Source organism: Oryctolagus cuniculus, chromosome 14, assembly GCF_051225735.1.
Source record: "Oryctolagus cuniculus isolate XC-2025 breed Fujian yellow rabbit chromosome 14, ASM5122573v1, whole genome shotgun sequence".
NCBI classification, from domain to species: domain Eukaryota; kingdom Metazoa; phylum Chordata; class Mammalia; order Lagomorpha; family Leporidae; genus Oryctolagus; species Oryctolagus cuniculus.
Genome location: NC_142880.1, coordinates 57,125,301 through 57,149,097, shown reverse-complemented (window position 1 = coordinate 57,149,097; position 23,797 = coordinate 57,125,301). Strand labels below are relative to the sequence as shown.

Here is a 23,797-nt window from a genome sequence, read left to right as displayed (position 1 = left end):
CTTACCCCACTATTCTTCCACCTGCACATCCAAAGGTGTTCCTTGGTTGTTCTGAAAAAGTTAGATTATTTAAAATGATTGATGGGGATAAAGCATGCTTTCCCCTGATGAGTAATTTAGCCAAGGCTGCCAATGCCTTAGAACATTTATACTTTTCTAAAAAGAAACAGAATTCATTAAGATTCATATTGAATATAAATTATTACATTCTTGATAAATTACAAAGATAGTTGTAGTTTATGTAAATTACATATATTTTATAATATTTAAAAACAGCTATTCCTTTTAATAAAGTATCTATATTTTAGTTAACAGAATTAAAAATTTCCTATTCATTAATGTTCTTTAATCTTTTCTTGTTCAAGAAGTTTAAGTAAAATAAACCAGGGAATGCAGTGATGCAGATTTGTGTGCATATATTTTTAGCATCAAGAAAAATCCATTCTAAAATGCCATAATTATGTATAGAGCAATACCTCTTCCCAAAAGACTATAATTATTTAGAATTTAGTGAGCCTACTGTTAGCATAATTTTACTTATTGTTCAAAATGGCCATTGAAATGGTCCTACTTCAGGTGATTGACAGTTTCTTTGAAAGACCCAAGGGATGGGCCCAAATATCAAAGTCAATCCTTGCTTTAACATATTTTTTAGCTTGTCACTTTGCTATATTATATTTTATGATTATGATATGAAATTACACTACCCATAACAGAGTTTTCTTCTCTCTTCCCCCTCTAAACTATTACCTCCTTGTGAACAGGATTTATTTTTTGTTCACATCTATGTCTTTGAATTCTATGGTCTACTTGAGTGCCAGGATCACAGTAGGAAATAAACATTGGAAGAGTGATTGAATATCTACATATACCATGACCAAACTTGATAAATATCTATCCTTTTTTGTACTGCATGAAATACTATACCAATCAGAATAGTAAAGGAGCTACAAATATTTCCTTGATTTTTGATAATTTATTTTAAATTTTCTTATTCATTTTTTACTTCACAGAAAAACAATTTATTATTGTTGTGATTTGATTGTTGTATTCCATTTTTCTAGTGTGAAACATCTTTCTGTATCTGTGAGTAAGAAACATGGTTTCTAGAGCCTGGAGCCTGAGGAAGAACTTAGACCAATGACAGTGATAACTGTTCACAGAAGAAAGAATGGCCTATACTTCCTGTTTCTACGTCATTGGCTCCCATTCATTCTCCAGTCTGCTTCAGACCCTAACATTCCACAAAATTGATATTGCCAAATCCAATAGTATTTTATTTCTCCTCACTTTACTCAAACTAGTAAGGTGACATTGATCACTTCATTCTCCTTTAACACCTCTCTTGTGGGCCCTCTTATTTGCGGTACGTTTGGCTTTTTTCTTCTTTGTCTACTGTCTTCTTAGGTAACTGTGACTATGCCCATGGCTTTATATTCTTTGTGTAGGCTGGTAACTTCTTGCTTTGTGTCTACAGCCTCAAGTGTTCCCCTGAGATCTGCCGTTGCCTTCTTGACATCTCTTTCTAGATGTCTCACAGGCACCTCTAAGTAAAAATTGGATTGCAAAAAGGAAGTCTTGATTTGTCAGCTGGTGTGTCCTTTTTTTTTTTTTTTTTTTTTTTTTTTTTTTTTTTTTGACAGGCAGAGTGAGTGGATAGTGAGAGAGAGAGAGACAGAGAGAAAGGTCTTCCTTTGCCATTGGTTCACCCTCCAATGGCCGCCGCGGCTGGCGTGCTGCGGCCAGCGCACCGCGCTGATCCAAAGCCAGGAGCCAGGTGCTTCTCCTGGTCTCCCATGGGGTGCAGGGCCCAAGGACTTGGGCCATCCTCCACTGTACTCCCTGGCCACAGCAGAGAGCTGGCCTGGAAGAGGGGCAACCGGGACAGAATCCGGCACCCCGACCGGGACTAGAACCCGGTGTGCTGGTGCTGCAAGGCGGAGGATTAGCCTAGTGAGCCGCAGTGCTGGCCAGCTGGTGTATCTTACCAGACCACTGCATATGTCAGAAACTCCATCCATCTACTTGTTCAAGCTAGAATCATACATGTCACTGTGGGCTCTACTATCATCGCATATCTTCAGCTCATCAATAAATCATTTGCTCTGCTTTCAAAAATATATCTTGCAATCATCTACTCTTTCCTCTTTTCATCCATGCCACCTTGTTGGAGATATTCCTGTGTATCTCCTAGATTATGACAGTTGCCCCATGCTGGCCCCTGTTTCTTCCCTAAGCCCTTTAAATTCATTTTCCAGACAGAAGCATAATGAGTGAGATTTCAGAAGTACAAATTATAAAACCGTATCACATTGTTAAGTCACTCAGTGGTTCCCGATTTACTTAGGAGTCTAAAATTGTCACATAGTTTATAAAACCAGGCAAAATTTGGCCTTAGTGTGTTTCTCTAATCTCAGTTTTTGACTCTGTTCCATCTATACATGTATTCAGAGCTTCTTTCCTATCTAATGCTGCTCCTTGCTAGAGAGCAAGTGCCGTAAAGGCCTGCCCTCTGCAGACAGGCTTTGCCTTCTGACTATACCACTTGCCAAATGGGCAAATCACTTAGGCTGTCATACCTATGGAAGAATTAAAGGGAAGTGTTTATAAGTTCACATGTTAAACATTATTTATCTTAAACACTCACTGACATCAGCCCTCCTTGTAATGTGCTTGACTTTATAGGACTGACTTCTTGGTTCCTCCTCTCCTCTCCCCTCCCCTCCCCTCCCCTCCCCTCCCATTTCCTCTCCCTTACTCATTCACTCATAGCTAGAACGCAAGAGCTCCTGGAAGAGAAGAACCTACTTCAGTGTCTGACACATAGTTGGAACTTAATAGGTATGTTTTTTTTTTTTTTTTTGCATGAGTCGGTGAATGAAATTCTAACAGCTGGGAATCCATATAACTTCCCCACTATACTACAGTCATTTAGATATATTTACCACCTTCTGTTAGCGAGAGATGCAACATAAGGATAGAGATGAGAGAGGAGAAGCAAGTAGTTCTTCATATGCCAGAATGGGGAGACTTACAGAATCCTCTTGATTCTCTGTAGTTATAATGGGTGGATGTACTCAATGATCATATCAATAGAAAGAGGGAGTTAGGCTATATCTTTATAACTTTTATCTAGTCTTATGATTTTTCTGCATAGGGGAATATGTTTTCATAATTTTTTCTTAGCTTTTATTAGAGATAGTTGTCTCCTCTTAAATTGAAAAAATAATTAAATGATGTATTTCTTTTGCTCACCTGAATATTACACATGAGAAGGGTTACATGTGGAGTAACTAAAATACATCAGGGGAACAAGTTCATTTCCTTGAGATTTTCCTGGCTTTCTGGTTATTGCCCCTCTCCCCCTCCCACTTCCTCTCTCCCTCTCCCTCTCCCTCCCTCTCCCTCTTTCTCCCTCTCCCTCTCCCTCCCTCCCTCTCCCTCTCTCCCTTTCCCTCTCTCCTTCTCCCTCTCTCCCTCTCCCCCTCCTCCCCTCCCCTCCCCTCCCTCTCTCCCTCTCCTTCTCCTTCTCTCCCTCTCCCCCTCCTCTCCTCCCCTCCCTCTCCTTCTCTCTCCCTCTCCTTCTCCTCTCCCTCTCCCCCTCCTCCCCTCCCTCTGCTTCTCTCTCCCTCTCCTTCTCCCTCTCCCTCTCTCCTTCTCCCCCTCCTCCTCCCCCTCCCTCTATTCCCTCTCCCTCTCTCCCTTCCCCTCCCCCTCCCTCTCCCTCTCTCTCATCCTCTCCCTCTCCCTCTCCCTCTCCTTTTCCTTCCCTCTCTCCCTTTCTTTTATGCATACTCTAGCTACAGGTATAAGTGCTAGGGAAAGATAAATTGTTTCCTAACTTAGTCATTTTCTCTAGAGACTACATATTTGATCATCATTTTTTTTTTATGATTCAAATAAAAAGGGTAGCCAATCCATATGAGTCTGTGCCATATGTTTATTCTATGAATACATTTTCTGCTTAAGTCACATGTATTCCCTTCAAAAAATTAAATTCATTTGTGTAAGTGTAACATATATAGAGAAAAGTTTGCACTATGAAATATACATCTTGGTAGTTTTAGAAAATGAGTAAATCCATGAAACTATCATCTGGATTCATAAGTAGATCACTGTGATCTCGCTTTTCTCACCCTCCCTATTCACAGTAACCCTCATCTTTACAGGTAGTATTATTCTGAATTCTGATACCATACATAATTTTTCCTTTTTAAAGTTTTACATAAGTGTAGTGTAACAGTGGTTAGTTCTTTTAAATTGATGTATATGTTTTCATTTTATAGATTAAGATTATTTTAGAAATCTTAGACATATAAGGCATTTATTTTACTGTTGATGGAAAATTTCAGTTTTGGCTCATAAAAATAATGCTATGACCTTCCACATGTATGTGTTTTAAGATGTGTATTTTCATTTCTGAGTATATATTAGAAGTAGAAATGTTGAGTTATAGAATATTTGTATATACTGCATTACAAGATTCATCCCAAAGACATCATGTCAACTTTCCCATCTATCAGCATTTTGAAGTATAAATTGCTGTTTGAGTTCTTCTCTGATACTCAATATTGTCAGTATTTTTAATTTTACTTCTCCAAGTGAGTTTATCCTGGAATTGTGATATAAATGAAGATTTTCCTGATGACAATGAAGTTGAGTGTCTTTTCATATATTCTTCAACCATGTGGATATCATTTTTACATGAAGTGCTTCTCTATGTCTTCGTTCATTTGTATGATGGAATTTTGTTTTTCTTGTTGATTTTTTAGAAGTTCTTTATGTATTCTATATATAAATCTCTGTGGGAGTGAAATGTAAAATAAGCTTATTTCCCGCTCTGTTGTATTCTTTTAATGTAAAGCTTTTATTTTTTAATATATTGCTTTTTTCTTTTTTTTTCTTTTTTTATTTATTTTGACAGGTAGGTGAGAGAGAGAGAGAGAGAGAGAGAGAGAGAGAGAGAAAGGTCTTCCTTCCATTGGTTCACTCCCCAAATGGCCGCTATGGATGGCCCTACGCTGTTTCGAAGCCAGGAGCCAGGTGCTTCTTCCTGGTCTCCCATGCAGGTGCAGGAGCCCAAACAGTTGGGCCATCCTCCACTGCCCTCCCAGGCCACAGCAGAGAGCTGGACTGGAAGAGGAGCAACCAGAACTAGAACCTGGTGCCCTTATGGGATGCCGGTGCTGCAGGTGGAGGATTAACAAGTGAGCCACGGCGCCGGCCCCCAATATATTGCTTTTTTTTTTTTTTTTTTTTGCATCCTATTCTAGTTAAAATTATTTTGCTGTCACAAAGTCATGAACATATATATATATATATATAGTTAAAACTTTCATTTATTTGAAAGGCATCACTACAGAGAGAGAGAGAGAGAGGAGAGAGATGCAGAGAGAGGAAGATCTTCCATCTGCTAGTTCACTCTCCAGATGGTCCCAAATGCCCAGGGCTGGGCCAGGATAAGCCAGAAGCCAGGAATTTTATCCGGGTCTCCCACATGTGTGGCAGGGATCCAAATACTTGGGCCATTTTTGCTGCTTTTCCCAGGCCATTAGTAGGGAGTGGATTGGAAATAGAGCATCCAGGACATGAACTGGCACCCATAAGGGATACTGGCATCAAAGGCAGTGGCTTTTCCCATTATGCCACAGTGCTGACCCATTTGAATATATTTTTTATGTTTTCAATTGAAATTTTATAATATTTTTGATTTATATTTTTATTTTTTAATTTTTTAAAATTTTTTAACGTTTATTTAATGAATATAAATTTCCAAAGTACAACTTACGGATTACAATAGCTTCCCCCCCATAACATCCCTCCCACCTGCAACCCTCCCCTTTCCCACCCCCTCTCCCCTTCCATTCACATGAGGATTCATTTTCGATTCTCTTTGTATACAGGAGATCAGTTTAGCATACATTAAGTAAAGATTTCAACAGTTTGCACCCACACAGAAACACAAAGTGAAAAATACTGTTTGAGTACTAGTTATAGCATTACATCTCAATGTACAGCACACTAAAGACAAAGATCCTACATGAGGAGTAAGTGCACAGTGACTCCTGTTGTTGACTTAACAAATTGACACTCTTGTTTATGGCCTCAGTAATCACCCTAGGCTCTTGTCATGAGCTGCCAAGGCTATGGAAGCCCCCTGAGTTCACCGATTCTGATCATATTTAGACAAGGCCATGGTCAAAGTGGAAGTTCTCTCCTCCCTTCAGAGAAAGTTACCTCCTTCTTTGATGACCCGTTCTTTCCACTGGGATCTCACTCGCTGAGATCTTTCATTTAGGTTCCCCCCCCCGCCCCCAGAGTGTCTTGGCTTTCCATGCCTGAAATACTCTCATGGGCTTTTCAGGCAGATCCGCATGCCTTAAAGGCTGATTCTGAGGCCAGAGTGCTGTTTAGGACATCTGCCATTCTATGAGTCTGCTGTGTATCTCGCTTCCCATGTTGGATCGTTCTCTCCCTTTTTTATTCTATCAGCTAGTATTTGCAGACACTAGTCTTGTTTATGTGCTCCCTTTGGCTCTTAGTCCTATCATTATGATCAATTGTGTACAGAAATTGATCATGTGAACTAGTGAGATGGCATTGGTACATGCCACCTTGATGGGATTGAATTGGAATCCCCTGGTATGTTTCTAACTCTACCGTTTGGGGCAAGTCAGCTTGAGCATGTCCCGAATTGCACATCTCTTCCCTCTCTTATTCCCACTCTTATATTTAACAGTGATCACTTTTCAGTTAAGTTTCAGCACTTAAGAAGAATTGTGTATTGATTACAGTATTCAACCAAAAGTATTAAGTAGAACAAACAAAAAAAATACTAAGAGGGATAACATATTAAATTGCTCATCAACAGTCAGGGTGAGGGCTGATCAAGTCACCGTTTCTCATAGTGTTCATTTCACTTTAACAGGTTTCCTTACATTTGAAATTGATTTGGGAATATTGTGTGAGGCTGCTTTTTTGTGATTATATATTCTCTGTGGATAAAAATATCTATAGGTAGTAGAAGATATTACCTATCTAGCTATCTAGCTATCAATCACTTATCTATCCATATTCTGCTTCTTTGGAATTATTTATTGAAAGACCATTCTTGGGGTCGGCACTGTGGCCTAGCGGGTAAAGCCACCACCTGCAGTGCCAGCATCCCATATGAGCACCCCTGCGAGACCCGGCTGCTCCACTTCCAATCTGGCTCTCTGCTATGGCCTGGGAAAGCAGTGGACAATGGCCAAAGTCCTTGGGCCCCTGCACCTGCATAGGAAGACCCCGAGGAAGCTCCTGGCTCCTGGCTTTGGATCGGCCATCTCCAGCCGTTGCGGCTAATTGGGGAGTGAAACAGTGGCTGGGAGACATCCCTCACTCTGTCGGCCTCTCCTTTTCTCTCTGTGTAACTCTGCCTTTGAAATTAAGATAAATAAATCTTTAAAAAGAAAGACCATTATTTTTCCCACTGATCTTTCATGTACCCTTTTCACAAACCAAGTGTTTATATAGCACACATAATGCCAGAAACATATTTTAGAGATAATATCAATCATTAACACTGTCACCCACTTTTGGTAGCTCCAGTAACTGTGATATTCTAACATTAATGTTAAAATGTTAAACATTAATAACATTTTTAACCTTTCTTGTATCAAAGTGACAATCTGATGAAAGCTTTGAATTGTTTTCATAGGAAAAGCACATATTACACAAAGATTTCTGAATATAATTTTAAAGTTGTTTGTGAGCACTTTAAAACCTGTGCATTCTGAGTTACAATATTCTATGGATAAATGATGTCATTTGACTTCATAAACTGAAAATTACAATGAAATCTTTAAAAAGCAAAGAATGAATGGAAGGAAGGAAATTTTTTTGACATTTGCCTTTGTTAACAAAATACGTGAGTTTGGCATATAATTATGCTATAACTAAATTACAAGCATTCTTTTTCTCCAACAAAAAGATATTGACTGTGTTCTATGCAACTGGAACAAAGGAAAGAATATGGAGTTTGGTGTTTAGTGAGAGAAACCACACTTCCATTGAACAGTAATTTATCCTTTTTGATAAAAAATCAAATGAAAAGAGTTGTTCCCAGAGCAGTATATTTTGATGTAGTTTGTGGCTATTAAGGCTGTGTGGTGAGCAAGAATGAGGAAATACTTAAAGAAAGGAAATTTTAGTTGATGTCTGAATCATGAAAAGGAAAGTTAAAGTGCTGGATAGAGAACACTCTAAGCAGAGGCAACGTTAAATAAACTGCCACAAGGTGGCCGAGAGCCTGGTCAACTGAGACGAGAGAAACAGATTGAGCTGGCAGAGCATGGAAAGCACAGAAGTTTAGCACACAGTAAGTCAGGACTGTGCCTTTCTCCAAGGTCCTGGGAAACCAGCATGGTTGAGATAAGGCGCTTGGCTTTCAGTGGTATTGGGAGCAACAATGAATAGTAGTGGGATGCGAAACATATTGATCAACAGAGGATTTGTAGTACTGGGTGATAGATTTGACATATGGGGACAGGCTAGAGTTCTCAAGAACTACTTCCAGGTTTTTTAGATTCTACAACTTAATAAATGGATAAAATTCATAAACACAGGAAAAATACTTGTAAGATAGGATACATGGACATGACTTTTTCTTTTTTTCCTTATGGGTGGAGAAAGATAGAGTGCAGGCAGGGATCATACATTTAGTTTCTGATTTGTTATTTGAACTGGTGATGCTGAGTTGATAACATGTAGATTGTTTTGGAGAACAGGGATGTGGTCTAGCCAGAAGGTACGCATTTGGAAGCTGGTGGAATCTGATTGTTATTGAGGCCAAATTTGGAGAATTTGTCAAGGGAGGCCCTGTAGGATTGTATATTAAGTGAGTGATCTTCATTCTTTCCTGGTCCAAGATGACTCTGTTAGAAATCAGCTGATTACATATACTGTTTCTTCAGTATATAATGAACTTGATGGTCACTGATAATTCACCAGGAGTTTTAGTAGGCTAAGAAGCTTAAGTACAGTGAAGAAATGGCAATTTTTGGGAATGTATTTTATATAAAATATTATCAAACAGAAATATCTTCTTCCTTCCCTGAAATCATAATCAGACACCCTCAAAGGAATATGGTAACTATGGATTATTTGTGTAGGGAGATATGTGTGTGTGTGTAACCACTGAGTGTGTGTGAAATATGTGTGTATGTGTGAGAGAAAACTATGAGATGGAGAGAGTTAAATTGAGTTTAAACATCTGAATGTATAGTTGTTTTACTTTCTCCACCAAAGTATCACAATTATGTAAATATATTTTAATGTAATAATACAGAGGCCCTCACAAAACTAGACATGAATCCTGAGAAAATGGGCCTTAGGATAAATATGCCATTTGGGGGCCGGCACTGTGGCGCAGTGGGTTAACGCCCTGGCCTGAAGCGCCTGCATCCTATATGGGTACCAGAACAAGTCCCAGCTACTCCACTTCCAATTGAGCTCTCTGCTATGACCTGGGAAAGTATAAGATGGCCCAAGTCCTTGGACCCCTGCACCCATGTGGGAGACCCAGAAGAAGCTCCTGGCTCCTGGCTTCAGATCAGTGCAGCTCCGGCCGTTGCGGCCAATTGGGCAATGAACCAGCGGATGGAAGACCTCTCTCTCTCTCTCTCTCTCTCTCTCTCTCTCTCTCTCTGCCTCTTCTTCTCTCTGTGTAACTCTGACTTTCAAATGAATAAATAAATCAAAAAATAAGCCATTTGGGGTTTACGGTGAAAGAGGTGCATGATTGTGGTGACTGGCTATCTGTGAAGTGAAGTTACTACAATGAACTCAAAGGTGCTAACAAAATAAACAGGAGTTGTGTGAAGTTAATCCCTGGCAAAAAAGTTTATGCACTGGGTGAGCATTACTGCAGGATTTCTCATCATTGTTACTATTGACCATCTGGGTTGGAGAATTCTTTTTGTGTACTGTCTTGTGAATTGTAGCATGTTTCGTACTATTGACAAACAATATCCCAATAGATGCCAGTGGTATCCTTACCCAAGTTATGATACCCAAAAAGGTTTCCAGACATTTGAAGAGTTGGAAGAAGGTAAAAATGCCCCTTGCTGAGAGCCTCGGACTTCTTAGATGAACATATGCTTCCTTACTGATAGATACTGGCTATTCTGAGCCCTTGTTTTTCCCAACTATGTATGAGTTGAGAAGAACAGCATGAGAGTGAGATCCTCTTTTTCACTTTGTGGTCAGAGGTAGAAGTCATGGCTCAAATAAGGTGCTGATGGGCACATTTAGTGAGGAGCAGTGAGATGCAGTTCAAGGCTGTAGCTTGCCTCTTAGGCAGTGAGGGTTCATCCGGGGCACACATACATGTCTATTTTATATCTTCTAGGCTTTATGAAAGGACTTTTCACAAGACAACAGTGGAACCCTTGTGAGATATCTTAGCAGATTGGTCAGAGGTCGACTTTAGAGGTTATAAGTTACCATTTAATTGACTCCTTTCTCTTCAGGTCAAATTACTTACAAAGAACCATATGAAAAATAAGGGAGTGAATCTGCCATTTCATGAACATTACGTTTCCTTTGAAACGTAACGACCAAGTTAGGAGTAGCTATGAACCTTCAGTTCGAATCTGCTTATGTATGCGGCTGGTAATGTTATCTGACTTATTTCTGTTCTGGCTAGTTCTGTATATAGAGTATATCAGCACACATCTGTGGTGCAATTAAGGGTTATACAGTACTCAGTTGAGGCCGTGAGTTTGTCATAGTGCCTCTGCTTTATACATACATTCACACTGTAAGGCTTTCACTGAAGCAGATAATGTATAAGCCTGTAGACTAAGGATGGTTTCTTATAATGGCTCTCTCTGGAGGGAGAAAACCATGTGTTCTCCACCAGCATTCTCCAGATGTTTTTGATCACAGCTAATATCGAGTACCTTTGCAAAAATACAGTTAAACTGCCTCAGTATGACATGCCATAGCATAGCAGCCAAATGGAAACATGTATTGTTATGACAATACAGGGATATAAAATCATGCTGGCTGCCAGCAGGAGTGGAAACCTAGTGACCCAAATGAACTCAACCAGAAATCCATTAAATGATTTAATTTTTGGTCCATCCAGCTATTGATTATACTTACAGTGCTGAAGTAGCAGCAGTAGCAATATCAAAAGCAGTCATGAAAACCTGAGTAGAATTATTAAGAGAAACTAACTACTGTATAAAGCGAATAGATGTGTGATATGAAGGGGCTAGGAAAACTAGAACAATAGTTTTCTGACAAGCCTGATTCATTCTCTGTGCAATGAAAAAAAAATCCACAGATTGTTCATGTCAAAACATCAGAATGGAACAGGTGTCTCAACATCTGAATGCATTGTGGTGTTCAGTATTTTTTGGCTTTTGAAAAAGAATGAAAACAAGTGAACAATAGGTTCATATACAATAGACCATGAGATGTTTCATGGTACAGAGGTTGGCAGGGTACAAATACTGCATGAAATAGGAATGATTATATGTAGCTATTGCAAGGCTCACATTCACATTAAGAATATTAAATGTAGTAGAACCTGTTTGAGGTGAATTCAGCTGTGTCATATTATTTGTATAGTAACAGAGAAAGATGTCTCTTTTTTCCACTGCTGTACTGTAAGCAAGCTGTAGCTCTAGCTTTAAAACAAATCCATACATAAACAAAGTCTAAGCTATTTATTTTTAGGAAATAAAAAAGAGGATTACAGAAGATTCCCCCCAAAATTTAAGGTATTATCAAGAAGGAAGTGTGTTGGGGGTATAATTACATCAACATCCTTTTCTAGTTTCATGGAAGATGTCAAAATATTCAAAGGTCTTTTACTTTTATTTTCACTAACAACACAGGGAGAACCCAAATCTTTGATTGTTGGATCTTGTTAGATTTCATGTGCAAAGAAAAAAGGATAGAAAAAGGGCTCATATGATCCTTATGATGTTTTATTACCAATGGTTTTGAGATAAGGAAAGGAGCTGTCTTTGATTTTCTCTGCGTATATGGGAGAGAAAGCAGAAACAAGTAAGATACATGTCACTAAATTATGACAAAGAGTTTATTTTCTGAAAATATGACATCATTTTTGATCCAAATATAAAAGAGCAGATTTCCTTTTTTGAATCATCAACTCTTTTTCTGTTAATAGCCAAATGAGCCATTCTGAGATTCAGCTTATACTTCTTGGCCTCCGCAGACATGCCTTGGTTCTGGAGGCTGATACGACCTAGGTGTCTAATGATACATACTGTCCTACCTTTCTTTGGAGCTTGGTTATATCCCAGTATATAAAAGCAACAGTGAGAATAATAGTAACAGTTGTAGTCATTGTCATAGTGAGATTCCTTGCCTTTCTAGAGACTTCAGAGTTTATTTTTAATATTTATTTTCTTTTTATCTGAAAAGCAGAGATGGACGGAGAGAGTCAGAGACGGATAGAGAAAGATCTTGCATTTGGTGGTTCACTCCCCAAATACCTGCTATATATAGGGACAGGCCTGGCACAAGCCAGCAGCCCAGAACTCAGTCCAGGCTCCCATGTACTCAAGCCATCATCTGCTGTAATTCAGGGTGCATGTTAGCAGGGACTTCGGTCAGAGCAGAGAAGCCAGGATGCAAACCAGGCACACAAATATGAGATGCAGACATCTGATGTGGTGGCTTAACCTGTTGCACCAGAGACTAGATTTTTCACCTCATCCATTTTCCCACCAAATAAACTCAGGATATTTATAGAAAAATGAAATAATTTTTAGTTTGGAATGAATCCCAGTTATGTGTAGGGATTAAGAATTATAGTGATTAAGGTCAAGGAGACAAACTTTCTGGATTCAAGCATTGCAAGTCATAAATCATGGGGAAATATATTGTTCCATTCTGTCCCCATATTCTTGTATGTACAATGAAGATAATCAGACTAACCAACTTTTAGAGTAATTGTGAGCATTAAATACATTTTATTCTCTGGCAGGTAGTACATGGAAAATAGATGGTAACTTATTATTTGCATTATAATATCTTATGTCATTATGTCATAAATTTAGGTATTTTGAAGAGGGCTGGATTAGACACTACTGGAAAAATAGTGGGAAATTTTGATTCCTCCTCACTGTTGAACTGAAATTTTTCAAATTGAAATAGGAGAGAATTTTGTTAGACATTCTAGCATGTATCATTTCAGTCAGTCCTCATATAAGGCTATGAGAAAGATTTTTAACACCATATGTAGAGAAGAGCCAATGTAAGAACAGTTAAGTTAATAATATGTATGCATAGTAGCAGAAGGGCTAGAATCCAAATATGCTGAGTCAGGTTTTTGTTCTATTTCATTGCTCCACAGTGTGCTTGGGGTCTTAGAATGTACTCTTCTGGCCACAGAGCCATTCTAGCAGGGAAAGACCAAGGCTGGAATAATCCTAGACTGAAATGGAAGTGTACATTCCCCAGACCCTGTCTGAACTCTTGGTATAAATCTAAGGCAGCAGTGTCATGGAATCTGCCTTGTACCTGACAATGGTTTGATTAACTGAAATTAATCCAGACCTTAGAACTTAAGGAAAGATGTAAAAAAAAGCTCATTATATATTTGAAAATTTAAATAAATCTTATAAGACACTCAAGTATGTCTTGAAAAATATAGTGGTAGTATGACCTGGTTAGTTTAAGAATGCAGAGGGTGCTACATTAGATGGGATTGGGAGATGAGTTCCATCTGATCCCGTCGAGGTGGCTACTGGCCAAGCTATTTTGAAAAAGGTTTTGTGTCTGCATCAAAACCCAGAAGAACACTTGCTGCCATCACTTAGCAATGTCTGTTATGGTCATGGAAAGGGGGACAGGTATAATTCAGGCCATTTATGTGTCATGACTGCACCAGAAGTAGTAACAGATTATTCAGTTGGTTTGAATGTGACATTTATTATCCACAAATTATTTTTCATAAATCCTCCTTTCCTCACTAATCTTTATGCACTCATCCTGAATAAGTGTGCTCTCTTGAAATGGAAACTATTCTTTAGTCAAGTAGCTGCATTATTCTGCCGAAAGCAATAAATATGAGTTTCTGAGGAGAAATGCCCACACATCATAATATTTTTAATGTGTTTTCTAGATATTGGGGATTTCTCTAACAGTCTACACTATGTGATAATATAAATTTCACATGTTTATGGCAGTAAATGATGGAAACAAACAAAAATTAATATTTTAATGGTTTAGACCCTGGAACTGTAAAATAAACCACTTTTTTTTTTTTTTTTTTTACTTTCTATGAGGCAGTGTAATCCTTTGTGTTTAAAATTGCATAAAACTCTGGCAATTAGATTCCTTCAAATTTGTGTATTTTAATTTTTTTGTTGATGGATTGTTTCCAAAGAAAAATTAAATGCTGAAAAATTAATGATATAGCAAGTTAAGGATTTTTATATCTAAGCTCTTAACCTTAATTGATATTCACTATTTTTAGCAGAGAAGTGGGTTGATATTTTCTCAGGATGTTTCAAGTTTGAGAGATTAGTAATTTTAAAACAACAATTGTATAGATAATCTCCTTTAGAGAAACTGTAAATATACTTTTTTTCAGTTGTTACCCTGATGGTTTAAAGGAACAAATTAGTAAAAACAGATGTGCACTCTGTTTTTCCACAGCCAGGATAGCATTTTGATTTGGAAACATATTGAGCACTTGAGAAAATATATGTAATATTTTAAGATACTTTTTTAAAAAGTAACTATTTTGAGTTTGCTTACCCAAGTACTAAATAATTCCAAGAAAAAATGTCATACTATTATTTCCAACTTAAATCAGTTACACAAATCCATATCCCTTAGAATTCTCATATAACACAAAGATTTGAGATTGATTAGCTCTGCGTTGCTATTCTAAACCACATTTATCTTATTCAAGTGAATTCAGTTTAATTCTAAATCATAAAATTCCACTTTCTGTTACATTTGGATCATCACATCTATGGATATAGAAATGCTCTGAAATATACAAAGTTGACTTCTAGTGTGAATACAGTTGCAGTGGAATTAACATTTTAATCCTTCCCCTGGAAATAAGAAGTACAATAAGGAGCACAGAAAATAAAGAAACAAAAATCCTACAAATTTCCTTTACAGTTGAACCAGGAGGCAGATATAACACACGTAGTGCAAATATATGTGAGAGTTGCATCATCTGAGATCTGGTGGAAGCCATGAAAAAAAGAATTGAAAGGAAGAGGCATAGAGAGGAGTGAGAGAATTCAAGAAAGCAGATTTCAGAAAATAGAAGCAAATAAAACCTCCTAAAACCCACAAAGCTTTATCCTTGTTTTCACAGTGTTGCTGCAGCTAGATAAGCCTAGATACCAAAAACTTTTTCTGACTCAGTTTATCTCTGCGAAGGAAAGGCGATTGCAGAATGATGCAGTGCTTCTGGGAAGCACTTTGTCTCTAAAGAGAAAGAGGAGGGAACCACTGCAGAGCTGTCTGGTAGGTGGTGAGAATCAACTGGAAGAACTTCAGCAAACACAACCTGAATATGTTTAATGTTAGAGCAAAGAATCAAATAGCGGAGGAGACTAGAGTGGTGGTATTGAATATAAATCTTAGTTGTTATAATAGAAGAGGAATGATTCTACTTAGCAGAATCAGTAAAGGAAGAATGAAAGAATATGGAAAGAACTGTGTTTGATAATGGCTTCCTTTGTAATAACTGAGAGGCAAACTTTAATTTAGAGTCAGAAAAATGTATTAGATCAAATAATATGAAATTGTCATTTTATAATCCCCTTCAGTAGAATATCAGAAATCTCATAGAGTCCAAAATATCTCTATCAAATCTAAGGTGCTGTCACTAGTAGAATGCTCTATTTTAAGATCTACCACTGAGATCATTGGTGCTAAGACACATCTCAACTTCAGAAATGCTAATATATGAAAAAAGAGCTGCTTCTATTCAATAAATTATAGTAAGAACAGAATAAAGCATATCCAAAGGAAAATTAAAATATTACTATTGAAAAATGTTATATGATAGAAGAGAAGGAAATGAAGAAGAAATAAGAAAACTGCTAATTTTATCATCACTCATCATAGAAAGCATGCAAATAGAGTCTAAGAAATAGAGTGCTATGGCTATGCATAAAATATAAATCAGTTATTATGTATCCAATCCAACCAACATGTTATAACTTCTAAATATCAGGATAGCTAAACATATTTTCTTCATTGATGTAATGAAAATCAAGTAACAAAGTTTATTTCTTTTCTAATGGATTGTAATGGTTAGTGAAGATTCTTCAGATAAATCTACCAATTCAGGCTGCCATGCTTCTTTGATCTTGTGGTTCTTTCATATCACTGGCCTTCTTTATCACATTCCAGCAACTATCAGATAGGGAAGACACAGATAGAGGAGAGATTACGTCACTTTACTTCATGTCCTGTTGGTTGGTCCCTCTCATGGGCCTGTCTCACTGCAAGAAAGATTGGGAAGTATAAAGCTGAGGGAAGGACACAGGAGGAAGATGAGACAGAATCTGGTAAACAGTTGAGTCTCTGCCACAGCCTTAAATTTACAAAAGAAGAAAGGGGATTGCAAAACAGTCTGAAGGAAGTTTTTAAAAATCATAGAAAAAGCTAAAAATTGGGACTTACAGAATTTTGAAAAGAGAAAAAAATAAAGAACTAACATTTCAGAGGCAAGAAATGTTGTATATTCTTCTATCTTTTAAGAATCATTAATATATATTTTGGCACAGTGGTTAGGATGCTGTTTGATACATACACATCCAATATCAGAGTCCCTGGGCTCTAGCCCTGGACGTGATTTGGCTTCCTCTAATGCACACTCCAGGAGACAGTGGTGACAGCTCAAGTACCTGGCTCTCTGTGACCATGTGAAAGATCTGGATTGAGTTCCTGGCTCTCACCTTTGCTGTTGTCGACATTTGGGGAGTAGACCAACACATGGCAGAACACTTACTATCTATCTACTTTTTTCAAATATAAATAAATAAATAATTTAAAGGTTTTATATATATATTAGCTTTTATTTAATGAATATATTTTCCAAAGTACAGCTTTTGGGTTACAGTGGCTTTTCCCCCCTGTAACCTCCATCCCACCCACAAACATCCCATCTCCCGCTCCCTACCCAATCCCATTCACATCAATATTCATTTTCAATTATGTTTATATACAGAAGATCAACTTAGTGTATACTAAGTAAAGATTTCAACAGTTTGCACCCACACAGAAACACAAAGTGTAAAGTACTGTTTGAATACTAGTTATACCGTTAATTCACATAGTACAATGCATTAAGGACAGAGATCCAACATGGGGAGTAAGTGCACAGTAACTCCTGTTATTGATTTAACAATTGACACTCTTGTTTATGGCGTCAGCAATCACTCAAGGCTCTTGTCATAAGTTGCCAAGGCTATAGAGGCCTTTTGAGTTCGCCAAATCTGATCATACTTAGACATGGCCATAGTCAAAGTGGAAGTTCTCTCCTCCCTTTTGAGAAAGGTACCTCCTTCTTTGATGGCCCATTCTTTCCTCTGGGATCTCACTCACAGAGATCTTTCATTTGGGTCATTTATTTAATTTTTTTTTTTTTTTTGCCAGAGTATCTTGGCTTTCCATGCCTGAAATACTCTCATGGGCTCTTCAGCCAGATCCGCATGTGTGGGAAGCAACTCGGACTAGACTAAGTTACTGGAATTAAGACTTATTCTATGCATCTGCTCTCCCACAATATGGTGCTGAGAAGGGAGAGACGGCTTCTGCACAGCTGCCTCCAGTTCAGCCAAGAAACTGTAGGACCTGCTCCTGATTGGAGGAGAGCAGCGTACTCGGCGTGTGGGTAGCAGAGTTGGGATTGGTGGAAGAGGACTATAAAGGAGGAGAGAGACAACATGCACCAGGAACATCTAAGGGGAACATCTGAAGGAACACCTGAGCAGCCCCCGAGAGAGCCGGCCGGCGGTGTGCCGCTCCCCCGCGGAAGTGGGGAATGTGGCAGGGGGAACCGCCCTTCCACGGAGGTGGAAGGATCGGTAGCCAACCCGGGAAGAACCAGCAGCAAACCCGGGGAGGGCCGAGCAGAAGAAAGAACAGCGCAGGGTCTTGTGTTGTTCCTCCACGAAGACGGGGAGCAACATAATGGTGCCGTGACTCAGATATGAAGCCTAGGCAGGGTTTGGTGTCATTCCTCCATGAAGAGGGGGAGCGACATAATGGTGCCATGACTCGGATAGGAAACCTAGGAGGGAAGAAACAGGAAGAAGTGGAAAATACCAGAAAGAGAGACTAGCAAAGAGCCTAGGGAAAAGCCGGATAGAAAAGGTGCCGGAAGAAGCTATCGAAAGCCTAGGCATAGACTCGGATACGGACTGTGGGAAAGAAGTTAGGATTTAAAGTGAAAGCAAGAAGAAACTTAGACTCAGATACGGACTGCAGGTTGAAAGTGAAAGTGAAACCTATAAGAAACTTAGACTTGGATACGGACTGTGGGGAGAGGCCAGGAAAAATGAGGGAGGAATATTGTTGGAAGAAAACTTAGGGAAATATACCGGGTAGAGAAAAATGTTAGGGAGGATGAAGCTGCGAGTGCAGGCCGAGGCGGAAACGGAAGCCATCTTGGAATTCTTCAAGTCAGCCCGGGGAGCAAAAGGCGAAGATCTGGAACCAGAGGCAGAGACTTGGGCCGCCAGGTTGGAATTCGCCAGGTTAGTCCGGGGAACTTGGATTGAATGCTAGTGGCGGAAACGTGAGCTACGCTGTGTGATTCGCGGAAGCCGCCGCGTGCAGAGAGAGCACGGGGCGTGAATAGATAGGGAACACGGGGCTGGCGCGAGGCCGTGGTGCGGACGCGAAGGGCGTGGAGACCGCGGAGTGTGCGCGCGAAGCCGAGCCGCGCAGAGCCAGGAGCCCGCCGCAGGGCGGGCGCCGGCGCGGGCTGAAGCGGCTCAGAGCCAGGAAGCCGCCGAGAAGCAGCCTCGGGACGGGCGCCGGGAAGCTGCAGGGATAAGAGAAACAGAAGTTTAGAAGTAAAATGAGAGAAATAGGAATGCTGGTAGATAGAAGTAAAATAGGAGAAATAGGAATGCCCGGAGATAGAGAAATAGAGAAAGGCCTCCCCACAACACAGCAATGAGAGAGCTTGGATTCGGTCTGCCTGATTAGGACGATAAGCACCTGCGGGCGGCTAGCAGCTTATGCGCCGCAGGTCACCGAAGACAGGCACAAATTAACACCAATAAGTCTCCCCACAATACGGCAATGAGAAGGCTTGGGTTCGGTTTGCCTGATAGGGCTTGTAAGCACCTGTGGGCAACTCTAGCAAGCAGAGCAGAGTGTGTGCTGCGGGGCACCGAAGACAGGCACATATCAACGCCAAAAAATAAAAAGAAAGGGGGATCTGTGGGGAGCAACTCGGACTAGACTAAGTTACTGGAATTAAGGCTTATTCTATGCATCTGCTCTCCCACAATATGGCACTGAGAAGGGAGAGACGGCTTCTGCACAGCTGCCTCCAGTTCAACCAAGAAACTGTAGGACCTGCTCCTGATTGGAGGAGAGCAGCGTACTCGGTGTGTGGGTAGCAGAGTTGGGATTGGTGGAAGAGGACTATAATGGAGGAGAGAGACAACATGTACCAGGAACATCTAAGGGGAACATCTGAAGGAACACCTGAGCAGCCCCCGAGAGAGCCGGCCGGCGGTGTGCCGCTCCCCCGCGGAAGTGGGGAATGTGGCAGGGGGAACCGCCCTTCCACGGAGGTGGAAGGATCGGTAGCCAACCCGGGAAGAACCAGCAGCAAACCCAGGGAGGGCCGAGCAGACGAAAGAACAGCGCAGGGTCTTGTGTTGTTCCTCCACGAAGACGGGGAGCGACATAATGGTGCCGTGACTCGGATATGAAGCCTAGGCAGGGTTTGGTGTCGTTCCTCCATGAAGAGGGGGAGCGACACGCATGCCTTAAGGGCTGATTCTGAGGACAGAGTGCTGTTTAGGACATCTGCCATTCTATGAGTCTGCTTTGTATCCCGCTTCCCATGTTGGATTGTTCTCTCCTTTGTAATTCTATCAGTTAGTATTAGCAGACACTAGTTTTGATCCCTTTGACTCTTAATGCTATCAAAAGGTAATATATATATTTGCCTGGATTATATAGCTACAAAACAGGGTGGAAGGAACATCAGTATTTGAAGGAATTGGATGAGGGACAAAGTAGAAGAAATCTTTATTTTTATATCCTTTTGAGTTTTGACTTATTTAAAAATAATAAACACCATGTAATATAAACTAAAAAGAAATTTTAAGATAGTATTTAATATTATTAATTGAATTTCTAAACTTGAGTTCCAGGGAGTACTTTCGATTAATAGGGTTAGAGGAGGAGAAAATAGTTTTTCCAAGGGTCCTTCTAAATAATCAATGAATGATGCACTATCATTATAAATTACATAGGTATTGAATTTGTGAGATGACTGACATAAGAACTCTTAAGCATAGATGATTTTCACAAGGTAATATGGTAGCTGATCATATTTGGCACATAAAATGCTAACTATGCTCCCATAGTCTAACTTTCATAGGTTGTCACCCTAGGACAATGTTAAGAATTATTAGACTCCTAATTTCATGTTTATCTCCAAATTTCATATCTAGCTCGTGGGATTTTCCTGATTTGTGATAGTGAAACTCCAGAAAACAAGAGCCTTTGCTTTTGACATTTTATCCCCTGAAGTGATGATAAGAAACTCATTCAATGGCACAAAATATGCCTAATTCATTTTGATATCCCCAGTATGTGAAAAATCAAAGGTTCTGAATTAATGCTAAATAATTAATTTGGAACATGAGGTTCTGCAGGTAATAATTCACCCGCAGGCTAAAACCAACTCAGTTGGTCTTTTTGGGAGGCAGTAGAGAAGTCTTCATGACTTATGACTACCTCTGAGATTCCTCTGAAAATAAAGGAAGAAAACATCTCAGTCAATAGCAGAGCTCTGTCAGCTGGAGTTGCCTTGTTATCAAGAGGGAGTAAAGACTAACACCAAAGAGGCATGAAATGGGTAAAAACAATAAGAGAAGTAAGAAGTAGGCTAAAAGTGCAATAGCCTCTTTTCAAAGGAAGGGGGAAGGAAGTATCATTATATGCTTAGAATTATATCCATGAAGTACATGAAATGTGTTCTCATTATATTAATAAATTATTTTTTAAAAATAGATTCCCTGTTTTCTTTACTCATCTTTGACTCCACTTGGGCCTTTCAGTGTCTCAAGATACTGAAGGAAGAAAAGCTTCAAACAATCCATTTTGATTTTTTGAGTTTGTGTTTATTTTCCCTACTTTTTTGTTTCCTTTATTATATAAGCAACAAGAGTTTCTTTTTAACTTGAACATCCTTTAAAAAATTACCCAGCTGATATGGGTCAGAGTGATAAATGGCAGGAATGTTTTTGTTGAAGGAAGTGAGTAGCTCAGAGTCAGTATTCTCCAACAGGCTGAGCAAAAGCAGTCTTCCACAGCATGTCTTGTCTGACCTACTCCAATATGTCTATTCATGTGAGATGAACTCCCCAGACTATCCTTTGTTGATTCACATTTATAGTTGAGGAGGGATAATCAAAACACATTCAAGTGTGTGTTTGTGAGTCCATGCTGTCTGAGACCAAGGAAAAAGAAAGTCTCTGCTTGGCACCGAGCCTCCTACAGCAGGAATTTTGAGGAGAAAGCTTCCCTTGTCTTACAAGCTTCTGGTGACCTTCTCATAATTCTGTAGTCAATGACCATTATGGCAATAATTAGGTAGCCACATGCCCTCATTTGTCTGGAAGAGCCTTGGTTTGTATGTGTCATGGCAAAATGATAAATAGTACTCCCCTTCCTCTTCAGATTCTGGTTTGGATGGTAAATTAGACAGTCTCCCCAGGAATCACCAATTTTGAAATTTTAGGAATTCTGTTTGTGAGAATAGTGAACAACTGCGTGCATGTCCTTCCTTCCTTCCTTCCTTCTTTCCTTCCTTCCTTCCTTCCTTCCTTCCTTCCTTCCTTCCTTCCTCCCTTCCTTCCTTCCTGACAGGTAGAGATAGTGAGAGAGAGACAGAGAGAAAGGTCTTCCTTCTGCTGGTTCACCCCCCAGATGGCCTCTATGGCCGGCACGCTGTGCTGATCTGAAGCCAGGAGCCAGGTGCTTCTTCCTTGTCTCCCATGCGGGTGCAGGGCCCAAGGACTTGGGCCATCCTCTGCTGCCTTCCTGGGCCACAGCAGAGAGCTGGACTGGAAGAGGAGCAACAGAGACAGAACCGGCGCCCCAACCGGGACTAGAACCCTGTGTGCTGGCGCTGTAGGCAGAGGATTAGCCTAGTGAGCTCTGGCACCGGCCGTGTCCCTATTTTTTCTAATAATGAGGTGAATGACTGGGAAGAGGGTCTCTGGCATGCCTGTTTATTTAAGACGTGAATGGAACAAAAAAAAAAATCTAGCTGTTAGCATCTGTTTTTAGTAATTTTGAATACCACATCACACATGAAACACTCCCAGTCTGAACAATGTTTCTCTGTTATCTATTTTAAGCCCATAGTCCAAGATGGTGATGTAAAGCCTTTTTTTTTTTTTTTGAGACTGCAGTAAAGTGGGTAAGGGGGAGCATAAAATATAGGAGACTCTCATGAAAGGATTGTTCAAGCTCAAACTGTGCCCTATGCTTCAAAACAAGTCTCAGGCTTTATCTATTCCAAAAAGCCTTTCTGAACTCTAGTCTCTCACTATCCTTGCCTTAAACTGAAATATTGCCCCTCATATGTTCTCTGATGGCATCTTGTGCATACCACTATTGTGCTACCTTGACAAGTGCGTGTGTGTGTGCGTATGTGTTGTGCTGTTTTTAATTCCTTGAAGTCAAGAGCAAGACAGTATTCATTTGTACAACTCAAACTCATATTACTGGACTTAATATACACATGTGCTCAATGTTTGTTGAAATAAAACAAGAAAATGAATTATAAACAAGCCATTGAGTCAATGCAGTTAATTAAACTTTTTCTCAGGAAGCTTTTTCACAGCCCCAAGGAATCTAATCCAATAATAATAATAATAATAATAACTAATATAGCTTGATCTTCATAATAAAATAATTAAATGGCTCAAGTCTTAGTTTTGTGTTATTAAATACTTTTATATAGGGACAAAGCCTGAGGAAGTAATAAAATTGGCAGTGTTGTCACGAAACCTACAGAAATAAATCCTTGTATTTTCTTACACTGAGAAATAGCATAAAGTTGTCTTTGTTATGAAGTGTGACTTCTGACTCACCCAAAATGAATATACTAGACTTTTCTTCCCTTTTTCCATCCTGCTTTTTTCATGAGGAAGAAATGCAAAGTTATTTTGGAAGAAATTTTTAAGGATATGACAAATAATTTTGAGAAAGGCCAGATGTATACACGGTCAATAAATGACTTTTGGACTCAATTTTTGAGGAGCCTGTGATGCCTAGTGAATTCAGATATCTTTGCACGTTTGTATCTGAAACATAACTAATTAGATGCATCAAAGCAACATGAAATCAATCTGCTATGGAGAAGACTGATTCAATTTTAAGTCTTTGATTAAAATTTGAGTTTTTCCTTAATATAGAGACAGACAAGATACAGTGTTAAACCATAAACTTGGAAAGAATAAGGGCTCAAAAGAAGTTAACTTTGATGATGTCTATAATCATTTTATATTAATATAATCTCACAACCCTAATGCAC

General features: G+C 39.4%; 1 long non-coding RNA gene across 12 annotated transcripts in view; it reads left to right on the top strand.

Annotated features, from left to right (window-relative positions):
- LOC149122331 (uncharacterized) overlaps window positions 1-23,797 on the top strand; it is a 375,722-nt gene that overhangs the window by 243,216 nt on the left and 108,709 nt on the right. For 3 of the 12 annotated variants that reach the window (XR_016220692.1, XR_016220687.1, XR_016220695.1), the window contains exon 3: window positions 2,773-2,841. The exons of 7 other annotated variants lie outside the window; for them this stretch is intronic. This is a non-coding gene — a long non-coding RNA (uncharacterized LOC149122331). The remainder of the gene's footprint in view (window positions 1-2,772; window positions 2,842-23,797) is intronic. 2 more of the 12 variants (XR_016220689.1, XR_016220697.1) reach the window with 1 other exon arrangement.